The 11769-nt window shown below is 45.4% G+C and overlaps 1 protein-coding gene across 2 annotated transcripts in view; it reads left to right on the top strand.

Moving 5' to 3' along the window:
• The window catches only part of RNF24 (ring finger protein 24), a 94341-nt gene that overhangs the window by 19408 nt on the left and 63164 nt on the right, over positions 1-11769 (top strand). The window lies entirely within an intron of this gene.

Raw genomic sequence — 11769 nt, 5'->3', positions numbered from 1 at the left:
TCCAGACCTGACCACCTTGCATTTGTAACCCTCCCATGTTTTCCTGCTACTTCTTCTGTCTTTTTCTTTTCTTACACAGAAGAACAGCTGTGCAATGTCTTCTTTTGATTAGTAGCACTAGGAAGAGCCCATCAGGAAGCATATCCAGCTGTACCTATTTAGCAAGTGTGCTACCTGTTTCGAGTTGTTTGTAATTCCGTATCTAATGCTAGCATTTTCCTGCGACTTGTGTTTAATTTGGCTGGAACAGACTTGTGTTATCTTGAGAACAGGATCGCCAGTCATAACTAGTGTGACTTGAAACATTTAGTACTTAGGGAGTTCAATCAGAGGGGATACAAACGTCAACACATCTGTTTGGTTGGTTTAAACATCTGGTTGGCTTGTTGGTTGGTTTAAAAAAAAAAAAACTTTAAGGCATCTCTTTTTTAAAAACCAGCCAGGTTTAAAATGAAATATATAAATTTAGTATAGAGACACATTGATGTCTACATTTGTAATATATTAACTATCCAACAGATTAAGTTAAAACTTTCTCTTTTTTGTTAATGAAAGGGAAAATATTTTATTTTAACTTACGCATTTATGAATGACATAATAAATCATACGTTGCATTATTGTGGGCCAAGGGACTAGCAGATCATTACAAGTGCTCCGTTCCAGTAGATGTCATCCTGTATATTACCAGAGCCACCCATAGAGCCTATATGGATGATTATTTTTCCCTATTCGTGCCCTCTAAATACCTGAGCTTTGCAATGTATTCTGTTCTTAGATTTTGAATATGACTCTACTAACCTTCTTAATTTGCCTCGTGGTTTATATGTAATTCTGTATTTTAATTCTCCTCTCCAAAAAAAATATCTAGGAGGGTCAGTCACCCACCCACTTCAAATGAGGCTTGTTGAGTTTGTTTGCTTCGCAGTGTGAAGCTCTAGGTCACTTAATATAAAAATAGTTTATCTGTTTTCCACTGGCAAATGGAGAGGATTTAGTTACAAAAGAGCAGGTTTTTGTGTTTATCGGACTCTTATTATTTGACAAATGCTTGAAAGACTCCCAAATGCTGTTGACGGTGTAATTTGAGTCAGGGTACCTCTGACTAGCATGATGTGGCTTTGTCTCACGGGGTCCACCTTTTGGGTGACTGCACAAATTATTAGCTTTTCAGTCTCTCTGCTCTCTTGGTGGTGTTTGGTATTATCCCAGCCAACTGGAACTCCTGTGGCCAGGTCTGCTCAGATTAGACATGTGTTTTTGAATACTAAGAGGCTGGTTCCGAAATCGCCGCATCCGCCTTCAATTGAAGCATGAACTGTGGAATTACATAATTTGGCAATATGCAAGTCTGTTGTGTTCAGGAAGTGAAATTTACTGTTCTAGCTGAGATTCTTATGTAGACATTTCCAGAGGTCTATTGCAGCAAAAACAACAAAGAATCTCGTGGCACCTTAAAGACTTTTCAAATTTATTCTGGCATAAGCTTTCATGGGCTATAGCCCACTTCATCAGATACATGAGTGTTACGCAGAAATGTTTGATTCATTGTGTGCGCTTTGCTCAGTTATGTAATTGTGTAGGATGTAACTGGAAAGTAAGAGGATACTGTAATTATGTTGTAATGATGTGTTTGGGTTTCCATTGATGCTTGATTTGGTCACACCCTCCCTTATTTGACCTGGTTCTTCCTTTTGTAGTATATATACTTGGCAGACGTTCTGTGTCCATATGAAGCTTTTGTTGTTTTTGCATTTTGTCTTGTACGCATTTTAAGAAACAAAAAAATAAATGCAGCTTCAAACACTGAAAAGTTTGTTTGGGCAGCCGAATTGTTGTGTTTGGGATTTTTTAGGGTTGTGCATTTCACACTTGCAATTACACTCCTGTGTTGAGGATTCCCCTTCTCCTTCAACATTTATTTATTTAGCACCAGCTGTGTACACTGCATTTGATAGAGTTGCACCTACAGGGTCAATTATTTCTTCTTTCTTCTGAATTACAGCTTCACTTCTTGCAACTCCAAAAGTTTATTTTTAGTAAGTGTGTAGCAGAACATAACTAGCGTTAACTCGACTGTAGCACTACAAAAAAAGAGGAAGTTGACTCTCTGGTGGCAGCCGTCACAGTATTGTGCCTAAAAGTCTAGTTACAATGTGTTTGTTTCCTTGCCACTTCTCCTTGTGCATACAAAGCTCCTGAGATAGATGTCTCAAAACAAATACAACTTTCAAGTCCACATTGCTTTTTTGGAGTCAACTGCTGAGCAAGAACTTGGAAAATATAACTGGGAATTAAATGACCACATATTCTGAGCTATTACCATGAATGTCATGGCACTTTTTCTCTCTTTCTTGTGGTCTGTCTCCGGATGGTTGCATAAAACAGCTGTTTCCAAACTTCTGAGAGCTGAAGCATACCTTTCCCCCCCTGAATTGTAGCTTCATAGGAACTTCAGAAGCTGCCTTATACTGAGCCAGACCACTGGTTCATTTAGCCCAGTTTTGTAGACACTGACTTCCACCAGGACTGAACTATTGTTATGTTTAGTTAATTGCACATCCCACTTCCATGCATCTCAAGGCGGCATCTATCTGGGTCCTTGATTCCCCCCCCCCCCCCGCCATCCTGGCCCTGACCAAACTCCAGGCCTAGCTTCACTTCCACGAGGAAGCTGCACTGCATGCCTTCAGACCTTAGCCCTGCTGTGGCTGGATCATCATGAAATGTGAAATGCTGGATTCCTGCACCTCTGCTGGGCACCAGAGTCATTCTCTTGGTGCATTTTCTTCTGAGAAAAAGCCTCGATGATGTCAGTGAGGTTCTCATGCTACCTCACATATGGCAGGAATTCGTCTGAGACACATTCTTGAATCTCTGCTCCCCGCACGTAAAAACAATATAAAAAAATAAAGCCAGCCAGCTGGACAGCGATCCCAGGAGCTATGCTGGTGTGCATGTTTGTTGCATTCCAGTAATTTAAGGAGGTCCAGAGGCCATTCTCTGCCTTGACTTGATATTACTGCATGATTATGCATTATATTATTACATTTATATCCCAACTTTTTTCCTCTTGCAAGGAACCCGACATGGCTTACATGGCCCTCCTCCTCGCCCTTTACCGCTTGGGACCAGGGTAAATGTAGGACTGTCTACTCCCCCATGAACCTGCCTGGATATTACGGTCTGTGTGGAAGGCTTTTCTCTGTGCTAGGGTGGCCGTTTACACATTGGCAAAAAAGAGGCAATGCATTGCAAAAAAAAGAGGACACCAATTTGCATAATATTTGCATGTGCTGTGGTATATGTATAGATGCACCTTTAGAAATAATTGCTATAATTTAAATAGAAATGCAGTACATCTCACCACTGGGGAGAAGAGTGACCAGGTGAGCTGTGTGCCTTCCCAGTCTGATGTTCAGGTGCTAACCGTGGGTAGGTAACTTCAAGACCCCTGCTGCCCTCCCTCTTTAGGGTGCTTTGGCTTTAAACCAGACAGCCCATCAAGTAGAGGATGCCTTCAGACAAAGGACTCTCCTTGGACAGCTCTGCAAAATAGAGGACTGTCCTCTGTAGAGTAGGACACATGGCCACCCTACTTCAGTGTTGCCTCATCTTCCAAGCTTCCAAGGTGAGGCGAGTGGGGGAAGGGCTCAGTGGTAAAGCATCTGTTTTTCATGCAGAAAGTCCCAGGTTCAACCTCTGGCTTCTACAGGTAGGGCTGGGAAAGAATCCTGCTTGAAATCCTGGAATGCTGCTGCCAGCCAGTGTCGACAGTGCTGAGCTAGATGGACCAAGGGTCTGATTCTGTACAAAGCTGCTTCTTGTTGCTTCCTACAGGGCCTTCTCGGTGGTGGTGCCTCATCTGTAGAATGGACTCCCCAGAAAGGTCCACCTGATGCCCTCATTGTCAAGTTTTAGGTACCAGCTGAAGGCCTTTGTACTTTTCTGTAGAGGCTTGTTTTTAGTCCCCCACCCTCTGTCTTATCCGTTGCTTTGTCTGCTGTCCTTTATTGTTTTATTCCATATTGTTTTATTTGTTGCCAAATTGGCTTTTTATCAGCATCTTTATGATTTTAGGCTTTGTAAACACAAAGCCTGAAATCATAACGATGCTTGTTGTAAGTCTGCTTGTTGTTGTACAACAAACGTTTGTTGTAAGTTTTGCTTTGTCTCATCTTGTGAACAGTTTTGGAAGCTGTATGGTTGAAAATAGAGTTATACACTCTGCAAACAAACCATTAAATGCCACAGATGTAAACTGGCTTAACAGCTGTTCCCTCTTGCCAGGGAGCCCTGCAAACTGCAGTCCTGTGAGGGGGGCAAGGAATTTCCCCCAGAAAATGGTCGGTACTCCTGCAATACTACAGTTCCCAAGTCTCTTTGGGAGAACCCATGATAGTTCAACTGGCTTAAAATCTGTATATACTGATAGTACAGATATGCCCACACAAAGTTGGAAAGGACCATTGTGGGGCTAGCATTGTCCATCCACCTTGCCTTTTTTATATACAGACTGGCCCAAAAGTAGGTATACAGTTGTTTAGAATGTTGATGGGAGGGGGAGAGAATGTGTGAGCAGAAGATGTGTGGGTGGAGTCAGAATGACAGTTGGGAAGAGTGAGTGACGGGGAGTGACAGTTAAATCAGTTAAGTGTAGAGAGTGAGGGGAGTGAGGCCCTTAAGTAGGTATACAGTTGTTTAGTTATTTTTTTTACTGATATTGTGAATGATGGCAGCGAACTTGAGTCAAGAACAAAAAAAGTGGATTCTAAAGCAGTACTGGAAGACTGAAAATTCTCTCTCCCTCCCATCAACTTTCTAAACAACTGTATACCTACTTTTGGGCCACCCTGTATATAATGCTGGATTTTCCCATAGGATGGGTGTTGAACCTCTTTCAGCCCAAGTGCCAAATTCCATTTTGGAGAAGCTCTTGGGGCCACATTCCAGGGGTGGGCGAAGCCAAAGGCAAAAGGGGGCAGGGCCAAAATACCAAACATACCAGCATGTTGTAGCTTAAAGCTCTTAATGCCAGTAACTAAGTCTTAAGAGGGGCATTCCAACCTTTTTGGAGGGGGGGGGGGCTGCACAAAATTTGGGAAACCAGTTGGGGAAAAGGGAGTGGGGCAGAGAAGGAAGTGTGGCCTTCTGGGGAACCCAGTGAACTGAATTTGGTCTCTGGGTCTGAGGTGCTGCATTCTCTGCCGTAGAGGAGGGTGTATCTGCCTTTTCTGGAGATGTCTCCCATGTTTATGAATATGCCCCCGTGCACCAAAGCTGGGATATAGGAAGTTGCCTTCCAGGCAGGCCTGTAGTTCAAAGGACAAAAGGCAACTTGTTACCACAAGATGTAGTAGTGGCCAGCAACATGGATGGCTTTAGCCTTTAGATAAATTCATGGAGGGTCAGCGGCTGCTCGTCATTATGTCTATATTATCTCCTGTATCAGGAGCAGCATGTCCCTGAATACCGCTTGCTGGTAGTGGAAGGTGCTGTTGCAAGCATGTCCTGCTTCTGGGTTTCCCACATGCATTTGTTTGTTTGCTTGTTTGTTTATATACCACCCAATAGACGAAGCTCTCTGGGCAGTTCACAAAAATTAAAAACACAAGGTGCAGCATAAAACAATATAAAATATGGAAGCTTAAAACCACAAAATAACAGTACAACCAGAATAAAACCTAGCAGCAATGCAGAGGTTTAAAATATAGATTTAAAACATCAGAGCTAAAAGACTAGGAAGCTAAAATACTGGGAGAATAAAAAGGTCTTCACCTGGTGCCGGAAGGAGTACAACGTAGGCACCAGGCGAACCTCTCCAAGGGAGCTCATTACACAGCCAGGGTGCCACAGCAGAAAAGGCCCTCTTCCTGGTAGCCACCCACCTCACTTCCTTCGACAGGGGCTCACAGAGAAGGACCCCTGAAGATGATCTTAGAGTCCAGGCAAGTACATATGGGAAGAGGCGATCCTTTAGATAACCTGGCCACAAGCCGTTTAGGGCTTTGAAAGTTAATACCAGCACCGGTGGCCCACTGTGGGAACAGAATGCTGGACTAGATGGGCCTTTGATCTGATCCAACTGGGATCTTATGTTCTTATTACAGGCTAACCAAGCATGTTTTCCTCAGCTGTGACTTGGTGTATGTTAAGATTCATTTGGGGGTGTTGGTTATGGGAAGGTCTTAGGCTGATTTTGTTTTGTTTTCTGCAGACATTGTGTTTTTAAACATTTACTGGCAAATGGACGAAGGGTTCTTAATTCCTTACAATGAAATCAAAGCTTTACCATCTTAAAACGCTTAGAAAATTGCAGGGATTAACTCAGTCCCATTCCCTCCCCACTATGTACTTCGCCCCAGGCCCTTCAAATTTGGGAGCATGGTGCAAACAAGCTGTGTTCTTAGTTGGGACAGACATGCAAAATTCTGGTCATCTGTGGTAAGTTTCTCCGCCTGCCCACCTGCCGCCTTGGAGAGCAGACAAAACAGTAAATAGTCATTGCACCCCAGTGCTGCAGTTTGCAGTCTGGAAACACGCTGAACCTCTGTGTGATCAGTGCAGCCCTCCTCTTTGTACTTGAAGGCAGCGTATTGCAAGCTGTAGTGATGCCCCCCAATTTGGAGGGCTTTAAAAGGGGATTGGACAAATTCCTGGAGGAGAAGGCTATCAGTGGCCTGATCGCTCTGTGCTGCCTCTAGTACCAGAGGCAGGATGCCCATGTACACCAGTTGCTGGGGAGCATGGGTCGGAGGGTGCTGTTGCACTCATGCCCTGCTTGTGGGTTTTCCGTGGACAGCTGGCTGGCTACTGTGTGAACAGAATGCTCGACCCTTTGTCTGTTCCAGCAGGGCTCTTCTTATATTCTTACGTTCTTGTGGTCATGAGTGGACATAAACACAGTCCAGGCTCTTTAAGGCAAAAGAAAGATTCTTAAAGGCTGCAGACCTAAAATGAGAGTTTGTTTGGATATATTCCGCTATTACGGGCATCCAAGACAGCTAACAAAATATCAGAATATCAGACATAATCAAGATAGCTGATCAAAGTTGAATGCACCCCATATATGCTGGGCAGGAACAGTCAAGCCAAGAAGCACTAATAAACAGCACAACATAAACATAGTAGAACAACATAAACATAAACTATGATAAGTAAGAACCAGCAAAGTACATATCCAATGCAATTGCCACACACACACACACACACACACACACAACCTGAGTGGGTAAGGCAGGTTTCTGCTGATGCCTTAAGAAATAAACCAAAACAGTGAAAGCACCAGGCGGAACTTTCTTGGGATGGGATTTCGCCATCACGTTGCAGCCACAGAAAAGACAGCTCATTTTGCCATGCCCGGCATTAGAGCAAAGGTGGGGAACTATGGTAGGGGGATGAATTGCTCCCCCTTCACCAGGCCAGATAATTCAGCGCGTGTGGCCATGCCCACTGATGTAATGACCCCACCCATTTTGCCTTCCCCCTGCCTGCCTCAGCACAGAAAAAGGGACTCAGATGCCCTAACTCTTTGTTCACACACTTGAAACCCCTCACTCACTTGCTGTGTACTTGTTGTAAGCCTTCAGCACTGTACACTTGGACTTATTTCAGGGGGGGAGAGCCCCTCTTTTCTCCTCTCTCCCCTGCCCCAGTTTTCCATCTGAGATTCTGCAGGAACAAGGTGGTGACGTTGCTATTTAACTGGCATTGTTCCTCTCTCCATTCTTTAGGCGTCCTGGCTGATGTGAGTTTCCTGCTTGCACTTTTAGATTGCAGCTTTAAAGGCAGAGGTTTGAATTGTGGCCTTTGTTTATTTTAATTGGCACTGAGACCTGCTGGAAAAAAATTTCTGAATTGTCCAGCTTGACTCTGGCTTGTTCCTCGAGGTTTTTGTTTTGAGAAGCATGACTTGTATCTATCTCTCCGAAGGCAAAGTGAGTAGACTACAGCCAGTCAGGAACAGAAAACTCCTGTGGTTTGGTACAGGAGGAAAAGAGAGAGAATAAAAGGGATCATTGATGACTCAATGTTCAGCAACGTGCACAAGTATAGCAGTTGTCCCAGTACTCGGGGGATGTTGTGTTGCTTTGTCCTTCTGTGTAAGTAGAAGTCGGCTGCTGTGGCTCAGTGCTTTGAGCAACCTTTCCCAACCGGGTGCCCACTGGATGTGTCTACTACAACTTCCATCATCCCCAGTCATGGCTGAGGATGGTGTTAGTTGCAGTCCGACACCTCGTGAGTGCACCTAGTTTGGGAAGGCTGGGTTAGAGAGTGTGATGTGTGGGCTCTGCTCCTGCCTACCTCCCCATCTTGGGAGGAACGGCAGCTCAGCAGTAGAACGCACGCTTTATATGCAGAAGGTCCCGGGTTCAACACCTGGCGTTTCCACTTAAGAAAGGGCTGGGGAAGGACCCCTTGCCTGAGCCCTCGGAGGACTACTGCTAGACAGTACAGAGAAGGAATTGATGGTCTGACTCAGTCTAAGGCAGCTTGATGTGTTCATGAGATGGCCATGTGCAAAGGTCAGGTTTGGGGTGCCTTAAGGGTAGAGGGGTGACAGTTCTGAGTGCAGGCAAGCAAGGTCCAGACCCCAGCCATGTCTGGAGAAGCAGCAAGTACCTGGAGCAGAGGCAACAACAGACAGGCAGAAGAACAACCTGGAAGCACCGGGGGATACCCAACTGGGTTTGTTCAGCAACAAGAGGCCCACTCTGAGAGAGTACATCCAGACCTTGGATTGTCTCCCCAGGATGATCTGGGGGATCTGGGACCAGGAACATTCTGGTCTCTGGTGTTGGCATCCCAGCCTGTATTGCTTGCAGGCCCATCCTTGGCAAAAGGTGTAGGTCCCACAACATCTGGCATCATGTGGTTCAGTTCACTGGGACATGTGCTTGCAGAATCCGTACTGGAACATACAGCAACAGCAGCATAAAGCCCAGGAGTATGTGCTGTGTGTTGCTCTTCTGCCTTTATGCCTTGGGCACCACCATTTCTGAGGATGGCTCCACCTGTAGGAAATGCCACCATCCCTATAGCACTCCAGGGAATGAAGGTAAAAATGAAGATTAGTGTAACCGCTGTGTGCACTCTGAGCTTCCCTGTCGAAATGCTGAAGCTTGCTGGCTAATGAACGTTTAACTCAAAAAAGAAAGGAAAAAAGAAACTTGCCCATCCTGTTTTATTTATTTCTGAGTGTTGCAATCTTGGCTTTGATTGGCAGAGCCAGGAAAACCATCACCACCGCCCAGGATGTGTTCACAGGCGTGAGGCGTGTTTTAAAAAAGATAATACGTACAAAGAGAGAAGTCACATTTTCGGCCATGAGCAGTTCTTTTTGTGGGCAGGCTTGTGCAAAGTCATCTGTGAGCTGTGCCAATAGCTGCTGTGGTGGTATTTTTAGCTCACCCGTTCCACGAGTTTGGTTACAATTTGAAATAGGCCAATCTTGCTGGAGTTGAGATGTCTCTCTGATGCAAAGGCAACTCTTCTGTTTTAGGATGCTGTTTCATTTTCCGAAATAGACACGGCGACAGTATCATTTTCAGTGGTGGTGGGCGGCGTGGCGTGGCATGGGCCGGTCAGCTAAAGGGTTGTTAATCTAGCATGAGGGCTGCAGCTAACTTGAATTCTTGTTGTGTGCTGTTAACCTGGGAAATGGCGAGCGGCACATAGCAGGCCTGTCACGCTTCTAGTGAAATTTATACAGTGCAGCTACACTACGGACTCGGAAGTTCAGAGGCCCGATTCTCACAAATAGCAGTTGAAGCGCTCAGCATGTGTCTGGACTGTACCATTTTAACCAACGGGCCCGGCTTTGCACGGGTTGGAATAGTATGTTACAGCGAATCCTTCATGGAAACTCACACAACCCCCAAAGAGCTGGACACATTGTGCCCACCCCATCTGAGTGAAGCTACGCCCGCTGACACCCCTAAGCATGGCCCCTGCCCGGTGCACCCCTGTAGCCCCTTAAGAGAGGGTTTGGTCCACTCCATTCCCCTGAGGGGGGCTGCCCCACAGCAGTGGGGAGGAGGCAGGCATATAACTGTAATCCTCGGCTTGCCAATCTCCCCTGGCTTCAAGCTTGCAAAACGGTGTGCTGCCCTTAGTAGCTGAAGATGTTACTGCGGGCTTCAACCACATGAACACATTTAAATGAAATGAATGTGCTTTCAAAACAAAATAACCCTGAGGCACACATCCCTCGGGTCCCCTTTGTATGCATACCAAGTTTCACATGTCTAGATATTACGGTCTTGGCGTTGTGGCGTGGACAGAGAGCCATGCATCCTCTTCCATTATTACAGACTCGCATGCCAGACACAAAGCAAAGGCTTAGCCCAGGAATCCCCAGACTGGTGCTCTCCAGATGTGTTGGACTACAACTCCCAGCATACCCCAGCCGGACTGGGATGCTGGGAGTTGTAGTCCTTTCCCTGACATGTTCATTTTCTCTCTCTCTCTCTCTCTCTCTCTCTCTCTCTCTCTCTCACACACACACACACACACACACACATATAATAAGGAGGAGATTTAGACATTTGAGCCCCCAGCTGCAGTCTGAAACAACCCAGTCCAGACATCGGTTGGTGTACCTCATCTGCATTTCTGAGAATTAGGCCATAGTAAAAGAGTTGCACAGTAAGCCTGGGAACTGTCAGGTTGCTGTGTTTTGATAAATGGACTATCATCAAATACCTTTAACCTGAATTAAAAGCTTGGATTACTCCTTGACTGCAGATACATAGGCCACCTTGACCTTTAGAGTGTAACCTCTCTCCCTCCGGCATGCTAGTTACTGAGATGTGCTGCTAGAACTAGTAATACCATTCTGCCTTCCAGTATTTCAGGTTTCTGGTTACATGTTGCATCGTGAAGACATGCTATAAAAATAGTCATGGTGTGGCTTCATTTTTCCCTTGTGCTAATACCATAATGACGCTTCCCTGACTTGGTGCCCTCCAGATGTTTTGGTCTTCAACTCCCATCAGGCAGTGCAGTGTAGTGGTTAGAGTGTTAGACTGGGACTCGGGAGATCTTGGTTCTAGTCCCCACTTGGCCATGAATCTCACTGGGTGCCTTTGGGCCAGTCACTGACTCTCAGATGAACCTACCTCACAGGGATGTTGTGAGGATAAAACAGAGAGGAGGACAACTGTGTAAGCCACCTTGGGTTCCTTGCAAGAAGAAAAAAGGTGGGATATAAATGAAACAATAAATAAATAGATAAATAAATAATTGGCCCAGCCAGCATGGCCAAAGGTCAGGGACGCTGGGAGTTGTAGTCCAGCACATCTCAAGGGCACCAGGTTTTGGAGGGTTATCTTAATGTGTGTTCATGCTCTCTTAACGTGCTGTCGTACCCCTGCAGGGATTGTTTGATCCTGAACAGCTTGTACTGCTACTGGGACAACATGGTATTAGGTGTTGGAGGTGGTAAGATCCAGAAGATGGTCTTGACCAAGTTGTGTTCTAACATTTGTACTTAATGTGAAGCTTATTATAGCTTATTAATTTTTATGGCACTTTTATACTGCCCTTTTCCCAAGAAGGTGGCAAGCATGGTCTCTCCCCCCCCCCCCCGCATATCTTATGTTCACAACGGTCCTGTCAGGTAGGTTAGTCTTAGAGAGTTACTAGGTGAGCTTCTAGGCAGAGTAGACATTTGAACTTGGGTCACCTCAGCCCTAGTCTGACCCTGTAAGCACTGTGCATAAAGCCTTAGAACTTTCCAACCACTTTGTCTGTTACCTCAGTAATGCTTGC

This window comes from Heloderma suspectum, chromosome 5 (genome assembly GCF_057233095.1).
Source record: "Heloderma suspectum isolate Gila_16-S chromosome 5, 16-S_ref, whole genome shotgun sequence".
In the NCBI taxonomy this organism is placed as follows: Eukaryota; Metazoa; Chordata; class Lepidosauria; order Squamata; family Helodermatidae; genus Heloderma; species Heloderma suspectum.
The sequence above is the reverse complement of the archived record's forward strand: the minus strand, read 5'-3'. Positions and strand labels throughout refer to the sequence as shown.